This window comes from Aythya fuligula, chromosome Z (genome assembly GCF_009819795.1).
Source record: "Aythya fuligula isolate bAytFul2 chromosome Z, bAytFul2.pri, whole genome shotgun sequence".
Taxonomy (NCBI): Eukaryota; Metazoa; Chordata; class Aves; order Anseriformes; family Anatidae; genus Aythya; species Aythya fuligula.
Window position 1 is genome coordinate 8068534 of NC_045593.1, and position 24898 is coordinate 8093431.

The 24898-nt window shown below is 41.7% G+C and overlaps 1 protein-coding gene across 11 annotated transcripts in view; it reads left to right on the plus strand.

Moving 5' to 3' along the window:
• CELF4 (CUGBP Elav-like family member 4) overlaps window positions 1–24898 on the plus strand; it is a 700427-nt gene that overhangs the window by 400866 nt on the left and 274663 nt on the right. The gene's annotated exons all lie outside the window — the stretch shown is intronic.

Genomic DNA, 24898 nt, shown 5'->3' on the forward strand with positions numbered 1-24898 from the left:
TCTGAAATGTATGAAAATTCTTTGATTTCCACCATGGACATAAACTCTTCCTCATTTATGTGACTGTTATCTTTGTGTTGGCATTAGTGGAAATCACCAGCACCAACTACTTAAAAGGAGCAAAACTCTCAGACAAAAGGCCCTGAAATTGTGCACTTTTTCAGTTGAAAGCTTTGGATTCCAGAGACTTTTACTGCATTAGTGTGGGGCTGAAACTCTCCAGTGACTCAAGTTATTGGAAGACTTTGTACGTAGCTCATAGTTAAAGGGCTGGTGTCACAGGGTGGTAAAACCAGCTGGCAGAGGCTCTGTAAGGAAGGTCTGTGGTGCCATGTAATTGCAGAACAAGGCAAAAGCTGAATGATGGAAAAATGCCAGAAAGCCCAGGGATAAATATGACGCATTTGGAGTCCCTGTAAAGTAAATTCAGGGGAATTCGTCCTGCAGTGTGCAGAAAGTGTTTGACAGGCTCTGTGATGGCAAGTTCTGCTAGGAAGGGCTCTAGCACACTTCTAACCTGCAACAAATGCATGACACATAACACAGCATCATCCAGTGGTTTTTAACAGAACAGGATCAATTTGCCCCCTTTTCCTTCCCCTCTGAAGATCTGGCTCCGTGTCTGGGTAGGCGTCAGTAAGCCATGGGCAGTTGTCAATGCAGATCTCCTAGGGGAAAAGGAAAAGGCTCAGCTGCCTGGGCAAATGCGGGGACATTATGCACATTCCAGTGGAGCTCGTGCCGACAGCGAGAGTGAAGGGAGGGCCTTTTGTCTATTTAATTAGACATACCAAAAAATAATAATTAGGCTGGCCAATTTGCTTAGTGCGCCTACAGGGTATGTAGCTCCCAATAACTCTTTTTTTTTTTTTTTTTTTAAATGCAAATCACTAATAGAGAACACATGCCTGGCTTTCTGGGGAGGGTTTTCAAACACTTGCTAAGAGCAGCTGCTTTAAGGAGGGGTGGTTTGAACCTCATAGGGCTTGGGTGGCAGTTTGATTCTGCATTATCCATCACACCAGTAGTTCCCTCTCCATTGTATTTTAGCTAATTATCTCCCCAACACACACAAACTTCATATTTTCTCACCCACTCCGTTCCTGTATTGCTCCTGTCAGTAGTGATCATAATGCAGGGGCCAAGCGGGTGTGCTCATCATTGGTGTGAAAGACACGTTGTCCTAATTCCCCACTGACAGGCTGCTTGTGGGCTGGTGATGTTTCAGAACGGCATGACTCAAGGACAACTATGGGAGAAAAGAACAATTGGCACCCAAGGGATGCATTGCATGAAAACTTATGTTCTTCGTGAGCCCACTGGTTAAAGCAGACATGGCAAATAGAATGCTGAAAAGGAGGCTGTGTATCTTAGGAGCACATCAAAAGACTTCATTAGGGCTGCAAGATAAAGGTCAACTTCAACAACAAAGAAACTTAAGTTGTAGCTTATTATACCCTGTCCGTGTATGGGGATGGGACACGAGGGAAGTGTGTGTGTGTGTGGGGGGGGGGGGGGGGGGAGGGGGGAGGTTTGGTAGATGAAGCGTCTCTTCTGCACAGCACAAGTGTGCAGTCTGCTCAAAGCACTTGCTCTGAATATGCCCCTGTCTTTTGGCTCATGGGGAATTTTGGTGCCAGGCATTAAAGAGAGGATGTGGTGCTCTTTGAACCTGCAGTTTGCCAGGAGGCTGTTACTGGAAATAGTGAGTGGTGTTCCTGAGGAAGTGAGGTTTTGTTTTATACAAGGGCAAATATGTGCATTTTGCTGAAACTTGGATCCTTGACTTTCCCAGTCAGTTCTCCCCAAACCTCAACCTGATAGGAGTCTGGAATTTACTCCAACAACACCAAAACCAGAGATTCTGCTCTGCCTTTTTCTCCCTTTTTCTGCAGTCTGGGTTTCACTGGTCTTTAATCCATTCAGTGTCTTGATTCTCAGTTGAACCAAAAGTTGGTTTGTTGGTATTTAGTGTGTGTGAGCATGAATTTAGAGTATCGGGCCATCTAGATTTGGGGAAGAATTCGAAATGTTGCTTGGCACAAATATAACTGAACCCAACAAAATGGAAATACTGAGTGCCCATTATTAGTTTTGCTGTGTTTATTATTCTGTTTGTTAATCCCCATATTGGACTAGGAGCAAGACAAAGAATGCAATCCTTTTCAATAAAAACTGGCATTATTTACATTTGCCTAATCTCACAGGAACTAGAAATGAATGTATTTTCACTACATTTCTCCTGGGAAACATTCTAAATTAATGGGAAAATTTTGCATCTTGCATTCCTGCCTGTTTGTGCATGTGCAGATGCTCAACTGCAAAATGTTATATAGGAGTATTCCTTCTATCAAATGCTTCATGAGGCTTCAAATACCTCACAGGAAGGTCAGAGTCCTTTGACATTTTATAAAGACCTTAGCAATGATGGAATTAGTAGAACATGATAAAAAGGCAAAAATTCTCTATTTCATTCTGAAAAATCAGAATGTAACTCTAGCTTTATTGAGTGTATCTTAAAAACTTTCATTGGCTTTCGTGTTACCCAAATTTTAGTTTGACTTTATCGAAACTACTTTGCCATAGGTTAGGTTGTCCCATATATCCACATTACATTCTGGATATACCCAGACAAATCCCAGTTAAACTGATAGAGTTTTCATTTCATCATTTCTGTTGATTATTTCTCTTAGTTCTTTGTCTTGTGCTCAGCTCTAAAAATAGTCTGTAGCTATCAGTGACTTAAAGTTTTGCAAACTTAGGGAAAGATCTCAAGTCTGTTTTGTGGTTTGGGGCAAAAGTTTGGAGCCATTTCTTATTTTATCTGCAATATCTCTAGCTCTCACTAGACAACTCCTGCTGCAGCTGGCAGGGTTAACCTATGATAAACGCAGCCCCTAGGTCCCACTAGCTTGTTCTGGGAGTAACATTTTTTAAAAGGAAAGGACTCTCCTGCTACTCTAGTTGCACTCCGTTAGTGATGCTTAGATGCGCCATTGCCTCCACATTCCTCTCAAAGGACAGGGGAACGTCCATAAAGGAAGGCATGCAAAGGCGCACACAGTGTGCTACCCAGGCTCAGCGCTAACCTCTCTACCCAGAAACACTTCACAGTGGTTTCTGAGTCCTTATGTATTTTATGAAAGAGATACAGGTTCCTGGACTAAAGAAAATAAAAAAGCCAAAGTCCGAAGTGGTTTAGAGTTGAAAGGCTGCAGTGTCCTGCAGAGAGGGAGCTGAGAGATTTACAGGAGAGACTGCAGTTCATCACATCGCAGTGTTTTCTGAATGCAAGACTTCACAAATGTACAAAATCCTTTGTGTCTGTCTGTGCTAGCAAGAAAATTTGTTTGTGTATGTTTCAGGGAAGGCATGTGCAGTGCCTTTTTTTTTTTGTCTTTTTTTTTTTTTTTTTTTGTCTGCTGTTTAGGGAACATGATAGCAGCTGCTGGAAGGTTTAGACTGTCATATTTCAATTGACTTGCATCATTTCTCTAGCCATTATTCAGTGTGCAGGCTCTGAAATTATCTGCTTGGTTATGGTTTATTTCAGCTTCAGAGCAAAATGCCCACTCACTTACAATAAGCAGCAAAACTGTGGTGCCTTGCTCATGCACTATGGTCTGTTTCTTTTTATTCCCTTCCGTCAGCTTAGCAATGATGGTGGGGCCGGAATGGCTTGTCTGCAGTTTCTAAGGCCTATTTTCCCTCTGGGGCAAAAGTCTGGATCTATTTCTTATTTCATCTTGGCATTTCTAACTCTTGCTAGATCTCTGCTGAAGCTGGCAGGGCTTATCTGTGACAAACACAGCCCTAGGTCTCACTAACTGTTCAGCATTTAGCTATTTTGCATTTAAATATTCAGAATTCTGCAGCTCGTGCTGATGGCTATGACCTCTCATGAAACTTCCTGTCCGGGTACTAGCCAGATCCCAGCCTGCTTAGCTGCTGAAAATAGGCAAGACTGGGTGTCGTCAGCTCAGTTTGGCTTTATGCTGCTATAACAAACCACATGGAATTATTTTCTTCTTGTCTGGAAGTGCTTTGCAAGGAATAGGTCTGGCTGCCCAGCAGGAAGGTGTGAAGAATAGAGTTAAGGATAAGTAAGGATATGGCATTCTTGGCAGAGCTCAGCATCTCCCCTCATGCACTGTTGGAGGTTAGGCTACTCCAGCGTATGAAAAGTCGTGATGTCTGTGACTATGCACAGATCAGAGATGTACCTTTGTACATCTTATCTCTTTCTTATCTCTGAGCCATGCATCTTTCCTGGCATGCTGAGCTCCTTGGAAGGCATTATGCCAGCAGTTTCCCAGTTTGTATCATTGCTGGCCTTCCTTAAAAACTTCATATCCCAGAAGCTGGAAAGAAAGATGTCTTGCTTCCAAACGGTGGTCCATCCAGCCCACTTTTAGATGACCTTCCCAGCTGTTTCTACTCATCACATTTTCTTTCATGGTCTCCCCATCCATTCAGCATGAACAGGCAGACAGCACTGGCAAACGCTCCAGGTAGGTAATGTGGAGGAAAGATCCAAACTGATTTTCCCTGAACTCATGCTGAGGGCCTCCATTAACTCTGTCAACATCATCATGAGTCTAACAGTACTCTCACCCTCACTGTGTATAGCTCAGGTAACATGGTATTGCACAAAGAGGGACTTGAGAAGATTACGCACTGTACATGCCAGACTTTGCTAAGACCATGGCACTTCCCAGGATAAGATAACTGGTTGGACAGTAGCAGCTCTGGCTTCAAATGGTTTTTAAGGTTTGGATTCAAGATCTCTGGACAAGTCATTTGCCACATCCTCGCCATATTTCCCTTCCTTTCCCTCAGTGCCCACAGAAGTTTAAAAAGCTTCTTTATCTTCCCTTGCAAATTGAAATGAGATTTTTAACTCCATGTAACACTGTACTTCTAGATCTCATTTTCTCATACACCTCCTCTTCCTGAGATTTGTCCAAAATATGTTTAATCATCTGTTTTCCACCTTTCTTGAAGGATGAATTAAAAACAAACAAAAAAAAATAAAATGATAATTAAAAAAAAATATCCAAATATCTTCTCTGTATTAATTGCATGTTCAAGATTAAACAGCTCACTGGTGCTTAGATGCATTAACTCCATGTTAAGGAAAAAGAGAAGGAAAAAATATTTTAAATTAATCTATAATAATAATAATAATATATTATTATATCTATAATAATAATAATAATATAAATAATCCACTGTGAGGGGAGATGAGTTCATGAGTCCAAAGGAAAAAGCAAAAGCTAGAGCCTATTGAAAAGACGTTAATATCATTCTGGGAGGCAGCCTTCTTGTCTTAGAGGCTGGGGAAGAGTCAGGACCCCCAGAAAGCCTCAGCACAGCATCGTAGACAGTGTGGACACTTGAGGAATGGCCGTCAGAGGTGCTGTAGTATTAGGAGGGAGAGATTTTGATGCCTTAGAGAGCATTCGCCTACCTGATCATCTATTCAAGGGCTGGGGAAGAAACTAGGCGTAGGACCGCAAGGGCCACCTTGGGTGTCCCACAGTTTTGCGTATCACTCTGGTGTCTTCTGGCCTGCATTTCCTGACTTTCTTCCAGTGTGAACAGAGATTCTCTGATTCCAGAATCAAGAAACTCACCCAGATCTGGGCATTTTTCTTTCCTCTCAGTCCAGGTGTAGCCATGGTCTTTGAGAGGGTTTTGAGCCCTGAGCTGGGCTTTAGGCCCCACTGTGTGTGACAGAGCCTCTACAGCAATGCCCAAAGCCACTCGGTGCAAAGGGATTTTGTCCACTGGTTTTCACTCCAGTTCAGAACATCTGTTAAAAACAGTGGCGTTTTTTCTTTAACCATTATCAGTCTGATAGGCTTGATCTGGAAACATCATTTTAGTACTCATGTACTTCTCTTTCTAACTGTCAATTGTCATGGGACGGATTGGAGGCGATGAGAAACGAAAAATCTCCACGTATATTGTGGAAACTCAGGACTGCATGACCCTACTGAGAGCTGATTCCCCATTGTGTTCACAGGGCCCTGTTTTCAAGCAGGCGGAAAGTACCAGCAGCACTGTATGCAAATGGATCAGTTAATTCAAAGTAGCCCAGGATGACCCCATTTGTGCTCCCTTCTGTCTGGTAAAACTTCATTCTGGGGGAGAGAAAAGGCTCTGGCAGATCCTCATGTGTAGTGTTTTATATTCGATGACACTCCTGAAGGCTGATGTGCTCCACTCTGTGCTCACCTGCTGAAAGAATATAAGGGAAATCAAACTTTTGTTCACGTCTGCCCTTTCCATCGTGATTGAAATCGATGGAAGGGTGCCCATCAATAGGAACTGGAAAAGATCCACAGGACATTGTGTTCTAGCACATATCCTAAGGACAACCTTTTAAACCAAGTAGTAAGGGAATAAAAAGAGGTAGGAAAAAAATAACCATGTTGCACATTTTTCATAAAGCATCTGTAATCTAATAGTTTACTGTCAAGAAGGAGCAGAGCCTAGAGCAGAGCCTGGAGAGAGGCTGGGGAGCTCATTGCCTTGAGGTTTTGATATCAGTTCTTTTCTCTGCTGCTGAGCTACCGCACGACTTTTGATCAATTATGTAACTTTGATTCCCTTCTCACCCTTCCTGCATCGCCTGCTTAGGTTATGATTTGCTTTTATTTGCTCGTTTCTTGTGGTTAGTGCCTTTGGCATTCCTGTATGCTGGGCTGTCAGTGTCATAGGGTTAAGGCACCAGTGCAAGCCTGTAGCTGTGCCTAAAATGATGCATACAGGACTAAAAATTCAGTATGGTGGATGACTGAGGCCCCTCAACTGCTCAGTGATGTTTGGAGTTTTTTCAATAACTGAGCAAAAATGGAAGAAGTAGTGAGTGGAAAAGAGTGGAGAAAATAAAAAATGTAGTCCTATAAAAAAAAATCCTGCTTTTGTAAATACAGCTTAGCTCCTAGGTGAACTCAGGGACATATTACAATCCTAGTATCTTTTTTTAATGTAAAGGTTGCTTGTCAATGGGTTTTTATATAGCATTAATAATACATTTATAGGTACGCTCCACAATTAATTGCAAAGCATTTATGGCACTGAACAGTTAGAATGCATTATGATAATCACTCCTCTTGCATTGACTTTATTGTAAAGGTTTTGCTGATCATTATAATTGGCTTGTTATTACACAGGGATATAATAACACCTCTCTGTATAGTAGTTTATAGCACATCAATAGCAAATGCATTCCCTTTACTGGAAGCAATGTGCATTTTATTAGAATATAGCTGAATAAGTGCAATCCATGTAGACAAATGAAGTTTCTAATGAACTGTCTCACAAAAGACTTGAAATAACAAGACATTTATTATGTATTTTTCTATTGACGAACTTGTAGTTATGGTTACATGGCCATTTCTTTAAAAAATGGTAGGTATGTTTTGCTGGTCTTTCAGAGAAGCATTTGGGAGAAGGGGAAAGTATAGGCCATTTTTCTACCTGGTGTTGAGGAAAGTAAAGGTGTCTAATGCTCATGCCTTGCAGATTTAATTTGCCTCTCAAGACTTTCCAAGCTTGTTCCTTGCGAGTTTACTCTGATATTCACAGGAGACCAAAATGTTGTTGCATCAAACCCAAGCCCAGCTCCTAGAGTGGAGCTTTCCTCCTAGGTGATGCAACATCATCCCCTGCGCGGTCAACAGTGTGTTACGTATGAGGGGCTTGGTGTTGTCCCTAGTCCTTTTGAGTTTTATTTGTTTGTTTCTGTTTGTTTCTTCGTTTGCTTTATGTATTTTACCAAGTGATATTTTAATGAAAATACACAAGCCATCCACGGGCAAAGCCTGTAACAAATCCATTCTCCCTCCTCATGTCAGAACACCAGTGTTGCTGGTTCCTGTACAAAACTCCAGAAGGAAGAGCCCTTAGAAGAGGTCTGGTGCAAAATATGGTATAAAGAAGAATGTCAAAGAGAAGAACTAGTACAAAAGAAACTGGAACATCTATCAGAAAACTCAGTGGTTGCAGGTTACTTAGAATTGGGGTAAAAGAGACATGTTTTATAAATACTAACAGGAAATACTATGAGGTCTCCAAATTTTCTCTCCTGCCTGCTGTCTTTACTCTGGGTCTTTTGATTCTTTCTGGCAACACAGAATTGAATGCATCTAATACATACATAAGCAATTCATGTGGTTTTGTTTATTCATCTATCTCTAACTGTAAGCAAGGTCAGTCAAGTACCAAATCACTTTTAAAACCCTGGTCCTAGATAAATAAATTTGGTGTTTCCAGATGTGGTGAGTTCAGACAGTTACAGCTCTGCCTGAAATATTGCCAGGGTACAAACCGAACCCAGAATTCATCACGTAATGCTGTGTACCTGTTTTTTCATGACTTCCACTTGTTTACTGCATGCTTGCAAAGCCATTGACTCTTGTGTAATCCAGGGTCTTTCTGGAAAGTGGCTTTTAGTGTGATGTGGGAGCTAGCAAATGCCTGGGCTATAGTCAGTACCCTTGGCTGCTGGCACAGAGAGGTTACAGCTGAGCAATTTAAAATAAGGTGGGCTCAGCTGTGCAGTCTCGGTGCGGACTGAACTCCCTCTCTGATGGAAGTTTCACTGAGAGTTTTGCCCCTTTGCTGCTCAGATCCCAGATTACTGTATCACAACTTGCAAGAAGTCTTGAGACTCAGGAAATAGTGGAGGTCAGACAAACTTTTCTCCATGGCACACACAGTTTTTTTCAATTGCTATGTATATTTTGCAGTACATAAGTGAAATCAATTTGGGGAGGTAGGAAATCCCTATGTAAATAATTCAGCACTCTGAGTGAACTGTATCTAGTGCTTTTATCCAGAAATTGAGCTTTGTAGGTGCCTTGGACTTAGGGCCAGAAGAAATTTTAAACAGTGTTTCTGCATGACTACTCTTCAAATGTTGTTTCAGGCAGAATTCATCTTACCTGGTTTTAGTGCCTAAATATTTAGGCATATGGTTCAAGTTAGTTGCCTAGATTTCTCCTGAGGACAGTGAAGAGGAGAGAAAGGTACCTCCAAAATGTGATTCTCACCGTCCTAAGACATATGGAATAAATGCTGCTCTGAAGCTTCCTTTCCCTCTCTCTCCACTGAATTTGGAGCAAGCGTATGGCAACTAACTCAGATTTAGGTATTTCGCTTTTAGACATCTGAAGAGAGGTAAGATGAATCACAACTTTCACCTTTGCATACCACAAATTTCCATCTGTAGCATATGAATGATGATACTTGAGCTTTTTGAAGGCTTAGTTAAAATCTATGAATAAAAAGTGCTATATAAAATGTATGGATTACAGGAGATGCTGGGTTTTTGTCCTAAAAAGGAAAGGCATCTTTCTCTATTTATGTGTTTATTTTACAATGTCAGGAGGAGAATAGGAGAGGTTGCATTCCAATCAGCCTGAGCAATAGAGGTAATCTGATCAATTTTAATTCCTCTTCAAAGGCAATTTCCATCTTCAGTTTTATATTTGGGTTTGCTACCATTCCCATTCTCACGGCAGGAAGTGAACTCAAAATAACAACAAAAAAATTCAAATTAAAAGCCATGCCTAGCACCAGTGTCTTTAAAATGAGAAAATGTGTTTTAATAATTAACAAAAATATTTTTATCTTTAAAACCAGCCCATTTTGGAATCTGTGATGGAAAATGAATATGGCCCCTTGTAATATCATTTGTAGAGAGGTAATTTTCAAGGCAGCACTGCACTGAAACATTTTCCCCCAGGGAGGATAAACAGTTGGCTTCAATTAGTGAGGGACTGTTTCCCTTCTTTTCAATTTTAAGGGCAGTGTTGCAGCATGATCCTGCACAGACGAAGAGAAAGCTGTACACAGGGCAATAGACTGCAGCTTGGAAGACTGAGGCTTAAATTCTTGCTGCAGATTTCCTGCCTGTCCTTGAAGAGGTCACTTTGGGTCAGGCTATTTATTATTCTCACTCCTTTTCTACCTGGTGAAAATAATAATAATATTATATTTGGCTGAATATATATATATATACATGAAATTGGCCAAATAACTTTATGTGATTCCAGTTTTCACCTATAAAATAACATCGGTGCGGCAAGGATAGATGCATTGAAGATTATTAGGTGCTCGGGTTCTCTAATCATTAGTTCCACAGAAGTAGCTTGGTTAGATAAATAGAGATGTTCAAAAGTGTCAAATGTGTTTCACTGCTCAAATCTCACATAAAATCAATGGGCCTTGGGTGTATAAATATTCCCTTTGAAAATCTCCCCAAATAATGATGTTCTTCTAAATAGTTTGAGCCAGCTTTGTGGGGCCAACTCCTTTCCCTTTTGTGGAGTCAGGTCAGACTCAGTCCTGTAGGAGATGCTGCCTGCTCATATTGTGAGAACTGCAGCAGGATATATCCCAGCTGAAAGGGCAGGGAAGGTTTGTTTCATAATGCAGCTGAGACCGCCCTGTGAAAAGCACTATGAGAGGGTTAAAAATAAGGGATAAGTTAGTCAGGTGCATTAGGATTGGCCTTAATAGAGGAACACTTTGTCATAGCATCAAACTTACTATGTAGGATTTCATAGCCAATGCAATACGTTCTGCCTAGGAGCTGCCGTACAAATGGTATTCAATTACCCCAAATCTTTATTTTATCCATCTCTTGAGTCGCTGATGAATGGCCAGATGCATTGATTATAAACCACAAAATACTGACACTTCCAAGCAGCCATCCAATTAACATGAAATTATGTTGCCACAATATAAGTTACATTGGATGAATTGCTTTCTTGGATAGTTTTTTTCCATGATGACTATGACTATTATTATTAAGAATAGCTAATGAAGAAGAGGTATCGGAGAATGGGCCAGAACCTCAGGCAAGGGGGAATGAAGATAGTGTGAGCTTAATGACTTCAGAGATTGGGCTGAACCAAAGCAGTCTCTCCACTCCCTAAATCAGAAATCTAATTATTTACTATCTGTCTTGCGGCAGTGCTTAGGAGACTGGTTATGAACCATGACACCAGGTGCACTGTACAGTTCAGAACAGATAGAGGACCTCTTTTAAGAGCTCACTCTCTATATACAAGAGCAGATGCAGTGTCTGGATGCAGACCTCTCAAATATCTTCCCAGATGTGAGAAAAACTCTGTGCTGGGTTGTACAGCTGGGAGTGAAAGGAGTATGTCAGGCCAGGGGTTGTGGAGTTAGGCTCTACCTGGAGAAAGAAAACATTAAGGACAAGCTTTAAGCAAAGCTCTTTTTGGAGACAAGTCCTCTGACACAAAGCAGGTGACATCCTGAATAATGTGCACAAGGTATTAAGTTAATAAATAGCATGGCCTCCTTCCTGAGGAGGACCCCCTGTGCACTCACACCACGTGCATTTGGTTATAGCTAAGGCCAGACATCATCTTTGCTGTATGAGATGGCAAAGGGAAAAGAAGCCGAGGTTCAGTGGATGCCCGATGGGCACATAGCACTGTTAGGGAGCGGGTTGTGCCACCATGCCTGTCACTATTGCCAAGGCAGGTCCACGGGGACACTGGAAAAAAGCAAGAATGCAGAAGGAAACTGGTTTATAGCTGTCCCTGAATACCAGCCGCATCTTTAATGGGGAACTCTTCAAAGGGCCTGGAGCCACCTAGAACAAAACAGGGGTCAAACGCCATGTGTCACAACAGAAATTCAAATTCTGGTGCAAGTATATTTCCACTGTTTGCAATGAGCTGAATTTATCCCCGTCTCTCCTTGATCTCAGTGTGTGATCCGGCACTCTTCCCTGCTATTACAGGCAATGCAGTTTTTATTAGAGCCTGTAATGTTCCCTGATTGAAGTTTGGACTTTGAGAGGAAAGGCCAAAACACTGGAGCAGTAGCCATTCTTCTGGTGTTTCAGGCTAGATTAAAAGAAAATGAATAGGTTTTAGATCTAGAAGGAATCGTTAGATCTCATTTAACCTCTTGCATAAACTGAGTGTAAAATTTCACCCAGATGTTCTGTGCTGAGACTTCTGACTTACATTTGACTGAAGAATAAAGAAATTTAGCCAGAGAATGACTCTTCTGAGGCTTCGGCACAACTTTGATATCAAACAGGTTGGAATTGCAGAGATGAACTTTCTGAAAAGCTTTTAATCATTTTGAAAATCAGTTAAATTACTAAGGAAACATTTTTGTGATCAATTATGTGTGACAACTAGAGAAGGCAGGATACATTTTCTAATCAAAATATTTTGGATGGAAACTTGCTTTGTGACCTACATACACATGCCCCAGTGCACACAAAGCCACCCGGGGCAATGTTTTCCTGGGGCAACGTTTTCCAGGTTTTTCTAAAGAGACCCTAGAAAAGGCACAGCAGGGCGATAATCCTGAAGCTGAACAGGTGAAAATCTTCATTGTGTCTGTGGGCACAATGGAGTTCATTCAGAGCATTGAGAGGGAAGCTTCCTGGAAAGGGGATATTCACATGCAAAGGAAGCAATTTGCATGGCTCCTTCTACATGGCCCCAGATGAGCAGTGCTGTCATTTCCCCCCCAGCACATTTCCATACCAACACAAATGGTTTATTTATTTATTTATTTATTTTTCTTTTTTTTTCCTCCTTGAGTTTCTGGCTTCCTAGTCTTAAAGTGTGCCAAACAGGTGAGACATTTCCATTAAATAACTTCTCTGAAAGTTATGCTGTCCCCAGCTCAATAGGAATATCTCACCCGCCTGAGCCAGTTCCCACAGAAACGGGGCTTTCTGCATGTCGACAGACATTGTGGAGAGACAGAATTTCCATGGGCAAATAATCAGGAAAAAAAAAAAAAAAAACTCCATTTTGCAGACATAAGTAACATACTGACCTTTAACAACATTGCAAGCCTTCACTCTCTCTTTAAAGCATTATATCCATCCTTAGGGGGAAAAACTTGTAGCTAAGGATTGAAATCAGCAGTGGATCGTAATGCTGGCTGTGCTATTCAATTGCCCTGCTGTATTTAGGATCCATTTATTTCTAGCATTTTTTTTTTTTTTTTTCTGTCTTGAATCTAAAAAAAGAAGTGACCAGGCTGGCAGTGACATGTGATTAATAGATTGCACCTTTAGAAAAGAGTTAGCAGAAGGAGATTAGCATTGCAGCCTATTATTTATTAATTAAATGCAGACACCCTATTTATACCAATGCTGATGACATTAGTTCATGTCCATGCTTTGGGACCACATTATCCATCCGGTCTCCTAGCATAGTAATGATTGTTATTAAGCTGGTGGATGTTGCTGGGCTCCTTCTGTCACTTCTGCTCTGAGCAGAAAAAGACAGCCTCAAAGTTACAGCGAGACAGCCAGAACTTTTTGTTCAAGTGTCTGCGCTCTGCCACCGGCAGCCTGGGTTGCTTTGGCCATTCCTCTGGGCCTCTCTGGGACAGCACTGCTTGCTTTGGAGCAAGGGAGATGGGTTTTCACCTGCACCCTTAAAAAAAAATCATTTCTAGAGAAAAAGATGTTGGTGCAGAATGCAGATTTGCTGGTTTTATACCACTAAATAGTCCTACACCAGTCCAAGAAAATCATAAATGAGTACACCTCCCTTGGTTGAGCCCACTATGATCACTTGAGCCAGCAGAGCTCACAGACTACAAAGGTTTTGCCTTCAGAGTAAATATGGAAATCCAGGGAAAGCCACACACTCGTCAGCTGACGTCCTCGAACAATCACACTTCATGTATCCACCATCCAAATGCTCCATTACCCCTGCAGAAACATGTCATAAATTCTTAGATTTGGTAGAGTTTCGTGACAGGGTATAGTGTACACTCTCTTTGGTGGTTGTGTCTGTCTCCATAACAGTATCTTCTCCATGTAAGCAATTGCTTTCTCTGTGTTGCAGGACTTTCTGCAGCCAGGGCAGGCAGCCTGCTTCTGAGGGTTTTCTCTTCATCCTCTGAAAATTTTTAAGTCTTCAGAGGCACAGAGATGAGATGAGAAACCAGTGTGTACTCATGAAATTCTTTAGGGTTTGGTCTAGAACCTACTCAGACTTCAGTGGACTTTGAACCAAGGCCTTCATGGAAGATTTGCTTGAGAGCAGTCCAAGTAGCTGACCCTTAAACATCCTCTTTCCATCAGTTTGGTTTTTGCTTGTTTGGATTTTCTTCACTAATCACGTTCCCTCTGTGAAAGCCAAACATTGTAACGGCCAACAATTAAAAGCGAATATTGAAGAGGCTTTCAGCTTTATCTACACCATGATACAATCTGAACACATGCAAAAGACATTCAAAAGATGAATGAAGAGAGTGAATGGGCTGATTTATCCTGGACTGTTTCTGGTGGTGTGAAGTCTGCCTTTCACAGCCTGATGAAGTGCAGAGACAGTTAGTGGATTTGCTACCAGGAAGGGCACACATTCGTTTTCCTTCCTGCAAATGTATTTAGAGCTGAGATGTGAGCACAGGAAAAATTGCAGCCAAAACCACAACCACTGAAAAAGCAAACTCTAGTTTATTTTGGCAAGTTAGTGTTAAAAAGAATAGGTTGAGGGTGGTAGAAACTTATAGAGAAATTTTGCAGCAGGGGTTTCTCCCCATGTCAATATGCATCTTTTTTTTTTTTTTTTTTTTTTTTTTTCTTCTTTTAATTTTTATTTTTTTCTGTCCTCTGGTTCTTGTAGGTTTTGGCAATTAGACATTGGTTCCTATGGCCTTGAATACTAAGCCAGTTGTGAACACATCCATTCCCAACCATAGAAAAGACCAGAGTAGGGTGCAAAATGAAAATGCAGGACGTTTCTGTCCCTGTAACAGTAATGTAAAACTCCTCACCTTTACCCACAAAGAGAAGAAGGGCAAAAAGATGGCTTTAAAATGCACATTTCTTTGCTGGATGATGCATATTTTACATACCCCTTCTGCAGCTCTGTCAGTAACTCTCAAAACCTGTTTCATACACAATCGGCCTCTTTGTAATGCTCAGAGCATGGATAAGGAAGCTGAGAAACATGGGTTGGGAGCAGCATCTCCTTGCACAGCTTGGAGCAAAAGTCACATCTTCTCAGACCTACCCAGTGCTTTACTTCAAACTGATCTTCTTACTTAACATTTCTTCCTTTTTCCCTACCTCAGCTTGGCTTGAGTTTTCTCTGGTCTTTTGTAAGTGTGCTGGGAGGCGAATCCCAGTGCACAGGGATAGCTCAAAGGGGAGTCTGTCAGGACCTTAGCACCCTCCCAAATGCACCTTGTCTGTGGACAGAGAACATCTTGCTGCTGGCATTGCAGGTAAAGAGGAAAAGATGGTGTTGTCATACTGGAGAGGACTTAGCCCCACTCCTGACCTCTCTGCATCCTCTGTGCTGTAAGAATCTGTCATCGCTAGCCTGTCAGTTATATTATCTCCCGCGCACAGCCGTGCAAACATGCAGTAAAACACGTACAAATGTTTGGTCACACAAGGCTCAGCAACAGATCTGTCCAAATAAAATCCCCCAAACAGACGGCAGGTTGGGATATTGTCCTTTTAAAGTTCTTCTGAAGATCTTTTTTTCTCCTTTATACATAAATCTGCTCTACCTACACTACCCAAATGCCAGGAAATCTTAGAACAGTAAATACCCCTGCAGCACAAACAAAATCATGCTTCAGAGAAATTGTTCAGATTCTCAAAGCCACAGCCTTGCCCTTTAAAATGAAGGGCATGCCTCGGAAAAGCTCCCCTTCTCTTCCAGACCTTTGCTTTCCATGCACTTGCAGCTGTACTGCCTTCCCTGGTGATGGGTGATGGTATCCTATCTTCTTGAGCTCTGTAAGGATGCTTAGCCCAGGGAGGCATTAATGTGACATCTCCAAAATCCAGAAGGTGTGTTGGCATTGAGTTGTCATTGAAGAAACATCTAAGAAAGCAATAGGAGGCAATTTGCTATAAGTTATCCCATCTATTGTCTGGGACCAATAAAACCCCTGCTTCTTCTTTCCAAAGGAAATCAGGCTTGTACAATCAAGCTGTTTGTAAGTGTGTGCCTGGGCCCATCTATCAGTCAATCTGTCAAGGGCTCCTCCTTTGAGCTTTGAACCCACTGGGTAATTTAACCTATCGTTGATGGGGTGGAATAGGTCCCAAAGCTATTGTGTTCCTATAAATTTCATGAAAATAGGCAGCCAGGCAGAGCAGAGAGTTCTCATTAGTGCTCATAAGCCCATCTTTTATTAGACATCAATGAACTCATGGGGGTAGGGACACTGGAAGAGGGTTTACACATTCGGCTGCCCATGAAGCAACTTGTTTCAGTGTGTGCACTCTGATACCCTGTCAAGAGGCCTCCTGTAGTAACAGCTTCTTGGTTTTAACAGGATGTCAGACATCTCTTAGCTCCTTTCTGCTTGTTTCAACAGTGCTTTACACAGCAGAAAAGTCAGCCCGCTTGTTGCACTTCCCTTCCCTTCCCTCCCCAGCTAAAACCACCGGGGAGGATTCCTACACATTGTTTAGCAGCCAGCACAGCATCAGAGGTGGCTGCTTTGCATGAGAAGCACCTGAAGGCAACAGGAAAGCCAGCACAGGCTTATGAAGTGATTTTGGTACATCAGCAGAAAAAATACTGTTCAAACATAAGCTAGTGTCTGTTATTCAGTCACATCAGATTGTCTAGACAGACTTCAGGGTTAAGAAGGGTGGGTGAACAAATCTTATTTCCTTTTAAAATGATCCAGCCTGTACCACTTCTTCTCCCAAACTCTTTTACATTAGTAGTGTTGTATTTTGCCTGTTTTTCATGTGGAATAAACAAATCTGAGCTGTTACTCAAAGTGTTTCTGTTCATCATGAAGTGCAGGAAAGCACTCTCTGAAGCAGATTTCTGAAGCCTCAAATGTGTGGTAGTTTATCTAGCTGCAAGAGAGGCGGTGTTTCAGCTTTAGTCCTGAAAGCCCTGTGCTTTTCGGGATGGAAGTCAAATCTCTGGGCATTACCGAAGCGTAACTCTGGACAGAGGCGTGCAGATGGAGGAGTTCACAGCATCTGGTTTGATGTGCGTGTGTTTCAAAGAAGGGCTCCTAGAAATCAAGGTCATGTCTAAAAGCTACTGCTTTTCATGAGTATCACAATATGCTCCCTCCATCTATTTTTCTTGGTCATGATTTTTTTCTTAAATGTATACTTAGGTTATTTGTTCTCATTGTATCATTCTAGGTAAAAGAAAAGTCAGTTTAATTCGTACTTTCAAAGAAAATTACACTGATCTGAATATGTGGATTTGCACATTACTAGGTATTATGTGGGTTGTGTGTGTGCACATGTATTGTTCAGGTCCTGTATCTTTTTAGATTTTTCTAAAGCTAGTGGCAATTCTACAGAACAGGAAAAAAAAAAAAAAAAGTTTTATTTTCAATGTCTTTTTTTTTTTTTTTTTTTTTTTAAGAATTCATTCCTATATTCCTTTAAGTGGAAATAGGAGCATCTTTTCTTCTTTCTCTCTTTCTTCCTTTCTGATGCCTGCCTGGTTGCCTCTCAGACATTATCACCATAATTTCTAGAAGCTGTAACAAGCAGGTGAAAGAAGAGGACCAGGTTTTTGTCTTTTTAAATGACGATGACTAAGCAGTAACTCCACAGAAGTTCTTAAAAGTCAGTTTGATTTACTGTGGGGTACATTAGAAAAAGCTTTGGTATACATTATCCCGACAGAGAAATTGTTTATATGTATGGAGGACCAATGGGATGAAACTGCAAAAAAAAAAAAACCTGTTTGCTATCCATTGTTGAGGAATAAAAACAGAAAAGGGGAAGGGAGGAAGTCCACCTGTTGGCAAGGTTCCTGCACATTGCTCTTTCATGCCATGGACCACCCTCTTTGGAGCTGGATGTCTGCAAAGTGATGAACCAGATAAGAGCAGGCAGCTTGGCTGCAGGAGTTGTTTCCAACAAGGCCTTTTGCACAGGCTGAGGTTTATTTGCTGAAGATAAACCACTTGCTGGGACCACTGTCGCTAGGGGCAGTCAGGGCAGTGAAGACCTAAACTCAGTCCAAGCAGTAGCTCCCTTTAAGTCAATAGAGAAGCTTGCCTTGGGCTTAGGATCCAAAGAGCCCCTGAGTTGTGAGCAGAAAACAGGAGAGAAGGGAAGGCCTGAGCAAAGCATCTGATGCCAAAGACACCCAGAGGGTAGGAGTTTTGTCTGTTAATTTTGTCACTGCTTTTCCAAAAGTTGATCCTATATTATATTACCCCATCCCAAGCTTTTCCTGTTTGTTCTCACAGGTTCTGTGTTTCAGGTGAGGAAGCACTGGCTTCTGAGGTCACTGAGTGGTGATGTATGTTTTTTCCATAGTTTCTGGAGGAGAGTGAGAAGATCAGACTTAGGCTGGTTTCCAAAAGAGGCCCTAGGTACTGTGTTATGGCCTTGGTAGCTGCTGGGAGTGCTCTGCACCCAAAAACTCAGGTAGAAATCAGGGAATGAATCTAATTTTTTGCTCAGTTCAGTGACTACAGATGAACAAAAATTGCACAGAAGTTTCTAAAAGTCACTTTGTTTTACCTGGGACACCCAAGAATAGACTCTGGTATGCATTGCAGAGCCATGTCATACTGCCCCATCCATATACTTCTCCTGTTTGTGTATACAGGTTGAGCTGAGGCAATACTGCTTTCTACGAGGCACAGAAGCTAGCTCCCAGCTTTGAGTGACGGCACGCAGGCACTTAGTACTGATGAGACTGTCAAGCATGAGAGGGTAGAAAAGCTCACCTCACGTAATTCCTCCCACCCCCACTTCTGCAATTAGATTTTTGGCCCAGATAATCTCATCTTCTTCACATGAAGCATCAAGTGAAGGGATGACGTGAGGAGTATCTGTCTCAGGTCTCTCTAGTGCTTCCTGACTCCACGTGGAGAAGCAACTCAGGACAAGGAGAGAGCTCTGCAGAGCTACCTGCAATTACCTCAGCCTTAGGATCATTCCTTTTAGCATAGCCTCACTGGAGGGAGAACGACCTCAGAGCAATATCCCAGTCAAGCAGGACTGGATTATAACCTTTGCCATCTAGCAGCACAGCCAACACAAGGGAAAATCACCTTTGCTCTCCGCAGATGTTAAAACAGTGATATTACTTGTCTTGTTCTTTGATATTCTGTAAGGATAATGTCCACCAACCCCTGTGAGATGTTCTTTGCTAAAGGGACAGAATCGTAAAGGTATATGGATCCATACTGGAGATTAAATCTCTGCACTGTCCAGTACATGGTAGAGCTCCCTGAAATAATGGGGAAAAAAAGGGGAGGGTAGGGGGAGAGGGCATTGTAGGGTTTCTTTTCACATCTCATGTGAGTCTATGATTCTGTAAATCCCCCTTTCCTATCCCCAATCATACAGCAAGTCTTTGAACATACTGCAAAACTGGGACATCAGAGGGGAATACCCCAGTTTCCCTCAGGCCATCCTTAGCTATACACATTTTGATGATGGATTGAGCATATGGGTGTGCATACGTCCCAAGACTGATGGACCCCTAGTCATGAGATTGTTAGATTTCTGCAGGTCAGACCTCGAATCAGACTGTGTACTGTCTTAGTGTCTAAGAAGCATCACTGAGATGGCTTGATCTCCTTCCCACAATTACTAGTTTTCAGTAGTGGCAGTAGTGCTGGAGAAGCATTTCATTCCTTAACACAGGTGGTGGAAGTCCTGGCTGCAGTCCCAAGGCCTCCAAGAGATCTCCTCTGCAGTGACTGTCATGGGCATATCTGCATTGGAAGGTGTGCCCACCTCCAGGTCTCCTGCTTTGTTGAGGGTGAAATTCATCTGGGACTTGGAAGCAGCTCTTCCTCCCCCCTTGCTGTTGTTGGGTCTGCTCAGGCTCACTTGTAAGGTCTGGAGTGGGCAACATTCTTGATTAGGTTAAGTTCACTTGTTTCTTACCTTCTGGGGATTTAAGCCAAGAGCTTAGTAGAACCAGAAATTTCTGGAGTGTTATATCTTAGTGATGATCTTGGTTTCCTTATTTTTGAATGTAAAAAGCACAGTTCCCTCTCTTCCCCCAAAGTGAACAATTTCTGTAATTCACTAAAAAAAGATTCTGTCTGTGGGCTGAGAATTTTTCCCACTTGCCAGAAACAGGCTTCAACGTATAATATTCTTTTTTTTTTATTTTTATTCATGAGTGAGGATGGAAAACAAAACTGCGGATCTCACCCGACACCCAGCACGGTGCATGTTAACACCACTGCTGCTATCAGCAAACTCTGTATCAAACGGGAAAGGTTTGCAAAATGTCTGGGTGCATACATGCCTGTTGGAGTGGAAGGGATACTCCTGGGCAATTTTGATCCTGTTATTGATAGAATGCAACAAATTCTCCTTACTGAAGTGGAACTCTCTCAACTGTCAGAGAATTTGTTAGTAAAGTGGTTGCTGAGAATTAATGTATGTGTGTGTGTGTGAGCGTGTATCAAGGCGAATAATAATAACCGCTTTAGTCAGGTGCTCTTTTCAGTCCTTTTCTTTATGTCAGCTGTTCTGTAGGTTTTAATATTTTTTTCCCTTCAGGGGATATTTAAGTATAAGGCACTGTTAGCTAAAAAGAAGGAAAACAAATGCAAAAACAAATATGACTTGAAAACGACATTCGTTCCCAATGGGTTGTGGTGCCAGGAATTTACCTAGCTTTTCTGTGTGTCTTCAGTGATTATTATTTTGTACAATTTAAACAGGGGCATTCAGTCAAAGAAAAGAATAATAAAAAAGATGATCCTCTGATTCAGCTGTTCATAGGAATTATCTTAATCCTTGTTTCCTGCAAGTAGCAAGTAAGGGTCTGAGAGCCACCGAGTCTGGATGATCTGGAATAACACATCAAATCCTTTTTCCTTCCATTCTCCCTTGTTCCTTTCCCTTCTTCCCTCCACACACACTCAGTTAGTGCAGTCATACTAAAAGACATTGCAAGTGTCCTTCTGTAGGTCCTTTTGCAAGTGTCCACACTCAGCCCTGAACCCAGCTTAATCTCACTGAGGGAACATCATCGGGATTGTCCAACCCCTGTGGACTCCCCCAAAAGGGAATTGCGTTTTGTTTTAAACAAAACAGCTACAACTAAACAGTTTTGCAACAGTGTGAGTTCTGCTTTTGTTTCTCTGGTTCATCAGGCATTGCATCCCAGATCTGGATGTCTTGTCTGGACACAAAACACACCTCACAGGCAAAATTCAGGCTGCTGGTCAGTATGATTGCTGACTAGAGGATGAGCCCAGCCCCAAGGGAGCAACCTGGTGGATGCTCTACAAGGGGAATCTCTCAGATTCACCTGTCCCCCCAAATATATTTTATTCCTTTATGTACAGGTTGTAATCAGGCTGAGAGAGAGACATTAGTCAATGAAACAGCTTTTTAAAAGAATCTTCATTGTGTGTATATATGAATACAGGGATTAATTTCACCCTGGCCAAGGAGAAGAGTGAGCATGTGGGACAGATGAACAACTTTTCTGTTGCTAATTGCTGTAATTCAGAGAAAGAAAATGGGATGAGACCACTGCAGCAGGAGAGCTGGGAGACCCCCAGACCGAAGGGGTTAACACTTGTCATTCTTAATCATACAGTTAGGATCTTGTGACACGAGGACGGCACGGGGTATGGATACAGACAGCTCACGCAGCTCCAGTTTCCCCACTGGCACCGTCTCTTTATGACTTATTGTGTTAATTAGCTCGCCTGCTCCGCTCCACAGCAGAGCTAAATGTATGGTGATTGTCATCGGAGGAGGAGAGAGGGGAGCTCGTGCCCACCTCCAGCACTTTCTGCATTTCACAGGAGAGGCCTCCTTTCCAGTCATCCCCAGGGGAGCAGAGTCCTCCCAGCTCACACACAGGAGGGGCTTCCCCGTCTCTCTGTTTTTTGGGGCTCCTCCTGGGGCTGCTTGGGCTCCACAGAGGGATGGGGACCCACAGCCCGGTCTGGGAGCTCATCCCCACTGAGATAGCCAAATTTCAATTGGGGATGTGCTGTGGGCCTGGAGGGTGGGGATTGTCTCCTGCTTTAGTTTTAATGTCAAACCAATTTCATGGAAATTGGTGTTGCCTCATTAAAATCAAAAATTCTTTTTTTTTTTTTTTTCCTTTCTATTCCTAAAAAAACATCTGAGACTCAACCAAACTGAGTCCTGTCCAAAGGAGAGAGGACATGTCAGTCTAGTACAGGAATAAGTGTGGCTCAGGGGAAGAAGCGTCCCAGCCAGAGGATTGAAGGTTGTTATACAAATTAATGTGGTAATTACAGTATCATCTGGAGAAAGCAACTGTGACTGTGTCCCTGTTCTGCTAAGTACTGTACGCACTGTAATAAAAGAGAAGTCCTGGCATGGTTATAATCTCAGCAGACAATTCAGGAAAAAAAAAAAAATATATATATATTTTTTAGTCCATTATTACTGTGTCATAGCCGAGGAGCCAAGGCCCAGATACATTTTAAAGGTGCAAAAGACACTATCATCCCTGTTGCTGTTTGGACATGCTATGTGCAAGAGTTAATTGAAATTCTTGAAGGAAGAAAGGGACATCTGTAAATGCTTTCAATCAAAGCTACAGAAATTTTATAAATGCAAATTTTGTAAAAATTCTTTTTTTTTTTTTTTTTTGACTTTCAGTACTTTCTAGTGATCGCTGAAAAGGAAAAGGGAAAGACTCTGCCTTCTTCATTTTTCCTTTGTTTCAGAGAGGTGGAGGGTTTTCTTACTGAGTTTAAGGACAGAGTAAGACTGGATAGGAAGCATTCTTTCTGGAGACAAACACAAACCATAATGGAAAAATAATCAGGGATAAGAGAAGGCAAAAAAAAAAAAAAAAAAAATCCAATTTTTTTTTTGGTTAATGGACTAGATGTGTTGATCAGCTCCAAGCATGGTCCACAAAAATGTCTTCCTAAAAGTAATTGGAAGAAGGTCACATAAATAGAATTTGTCAGGGTAGTCCTGTTTAAACTCAATTTTAATAAAAGTAGTAATATTTGTAAGATAAAAAATGAGAAGCTATAAAAAAGTATAAGCAAAGAGACAAAAAGCATACATGTGTGGGAAAGGGGGGATCAAAAGTAACTTCTGTCCATGCCAAAACAAGCCCATTACAAGGGAACAGGACGTTAGGCAGAGATTATTAAAAAATAATCCATTGTTCAGTAATGGTAAACATTTCACACCTCACATGGCAGAAGCAATAAATCCCATTGATTCCTCCAAGGCAATTTACAATTAAACACTGATTTGCAAATAAATAAATAAATAAATAACGGCAGAACTCATTGTGGCACCTTACGCCGCCAAATCAAAGCAATTGGAGTGGAATTGAGAATAATTACCAGATGTGTTGCTTTGTGCTCAAAACGGCATCCGTTATTTACAACTACCAATGATGCTCCTTATTTATTCCTCCTGCTGGTGTAATGACTATTGCCATTCAGGGCTCTTTTATTTAATCATCAACATCCAAAAAAAGAAGTATTTTTTTCCCCTCTTTTTTTTTTTTTTTTTATTTCTTCTTTTTGCAGCAGCAGGGAGGGACAAGTTTCCTAAACCCCAACAATAGCAAATTACTCTGGAGGAATGCATCATTTTTTTCAGCCTGGCCTGCAGTGTAATTATGATCATTGCCTTCAATTTATTGGCCTTTTACAGATGTGAATCCAAATGGATGCTGCTTTAACTCCTGGAGTAATGAATATTTGTTTTCTTCTTGCCTATTTCACGTCTTTACTATGGAGGATATTTTGGGATAGAAATTGACTGGCGGTCATAAGCATTAAGAGAGTTTGAAGCTCCCACGGGGAACCCAGCACAGTCATAAAGTTGCAGCACATGTAGCCATGCACACACAGAAAGAAAAGTGTTTGCAGGTGAAGATACTCCAGGGACACTGATCTTTTTCTTTTTTTTTTTTCTTTTTTTTTTTTTCTTTATTCTGTTTGTTTCAGTTTCATTTGCAGGCATGGTGCTCTTCACACTCATTCTAGGTAAGGACAAAGGGGAAATTTTTCCTTGAGGAATGAAGAATTGAAAAGGTAGATATTAGTGGAATGAGAATATATAATATGGCCACTAAGATTGTACAACATGAATGAGCCATTTCCTGGGTGTTCCCATATTGCTCTAGGATGTCTTTAGGTGGGCCTCTCTATTGACCCATTTTGACTCCTCATCTGAAGGAATAGACAAAGCTGTGTTACATAGTAGAAGCTGCAGGCTGTTCTATGAAATGCGCCTGTTCTGTTGGCAACCAGCATTTCTAGAGGTAAAACTTTTGGCACACCCTCCATTCCCCTAGTTTGATTGCACATTATTTCTTCATGTATGTTGTTTGTCTCTTTTTGACTATTCCGAGTGGATCCTAGTGATTATATAGAGTGTGGCACACTTGATGGCCTTTATACATATTTAGATCAAAACATGTCTTAAGAGCAGCACAGAGAAGGTGATGGAGCTTTTGTCATGGTTAGCTCTCCACAGGGAGCACACCAGGAGAAGCAAGTCCAGGCAGGTCTCTCTCAAAAAGGGAGAAGGAATGAACACGTGACATGAGGGCACATGAGGAAATCCTTTTGTCCTTCATTTCAGGTGGAATAAACCCAACCAAATCCAAATCTGCAAAGAGAATGAAAGGCATTTTGTAGATATTAGGGGTTACAAGGCCTCACAGGAGGGCCACAGAGCAGCACTGATCCACCCCTGTTAGTGTCAAGTTGCTGCATGATGGGTTCTCTTAAGAGCTCAGGGTTCAGACCATAAGATCCATGCCCTTTGCCAGACCGCACTGTATGAGTAAAGGCAGTGGAAGAAGGGTAGTAATATCTAGGAGACGTACAGCGGGTTTTGATATACACCCACATGCCACACACATTCCTGAATGGCTCAACATTTTCTGTCAGGTGGGTACTCTCA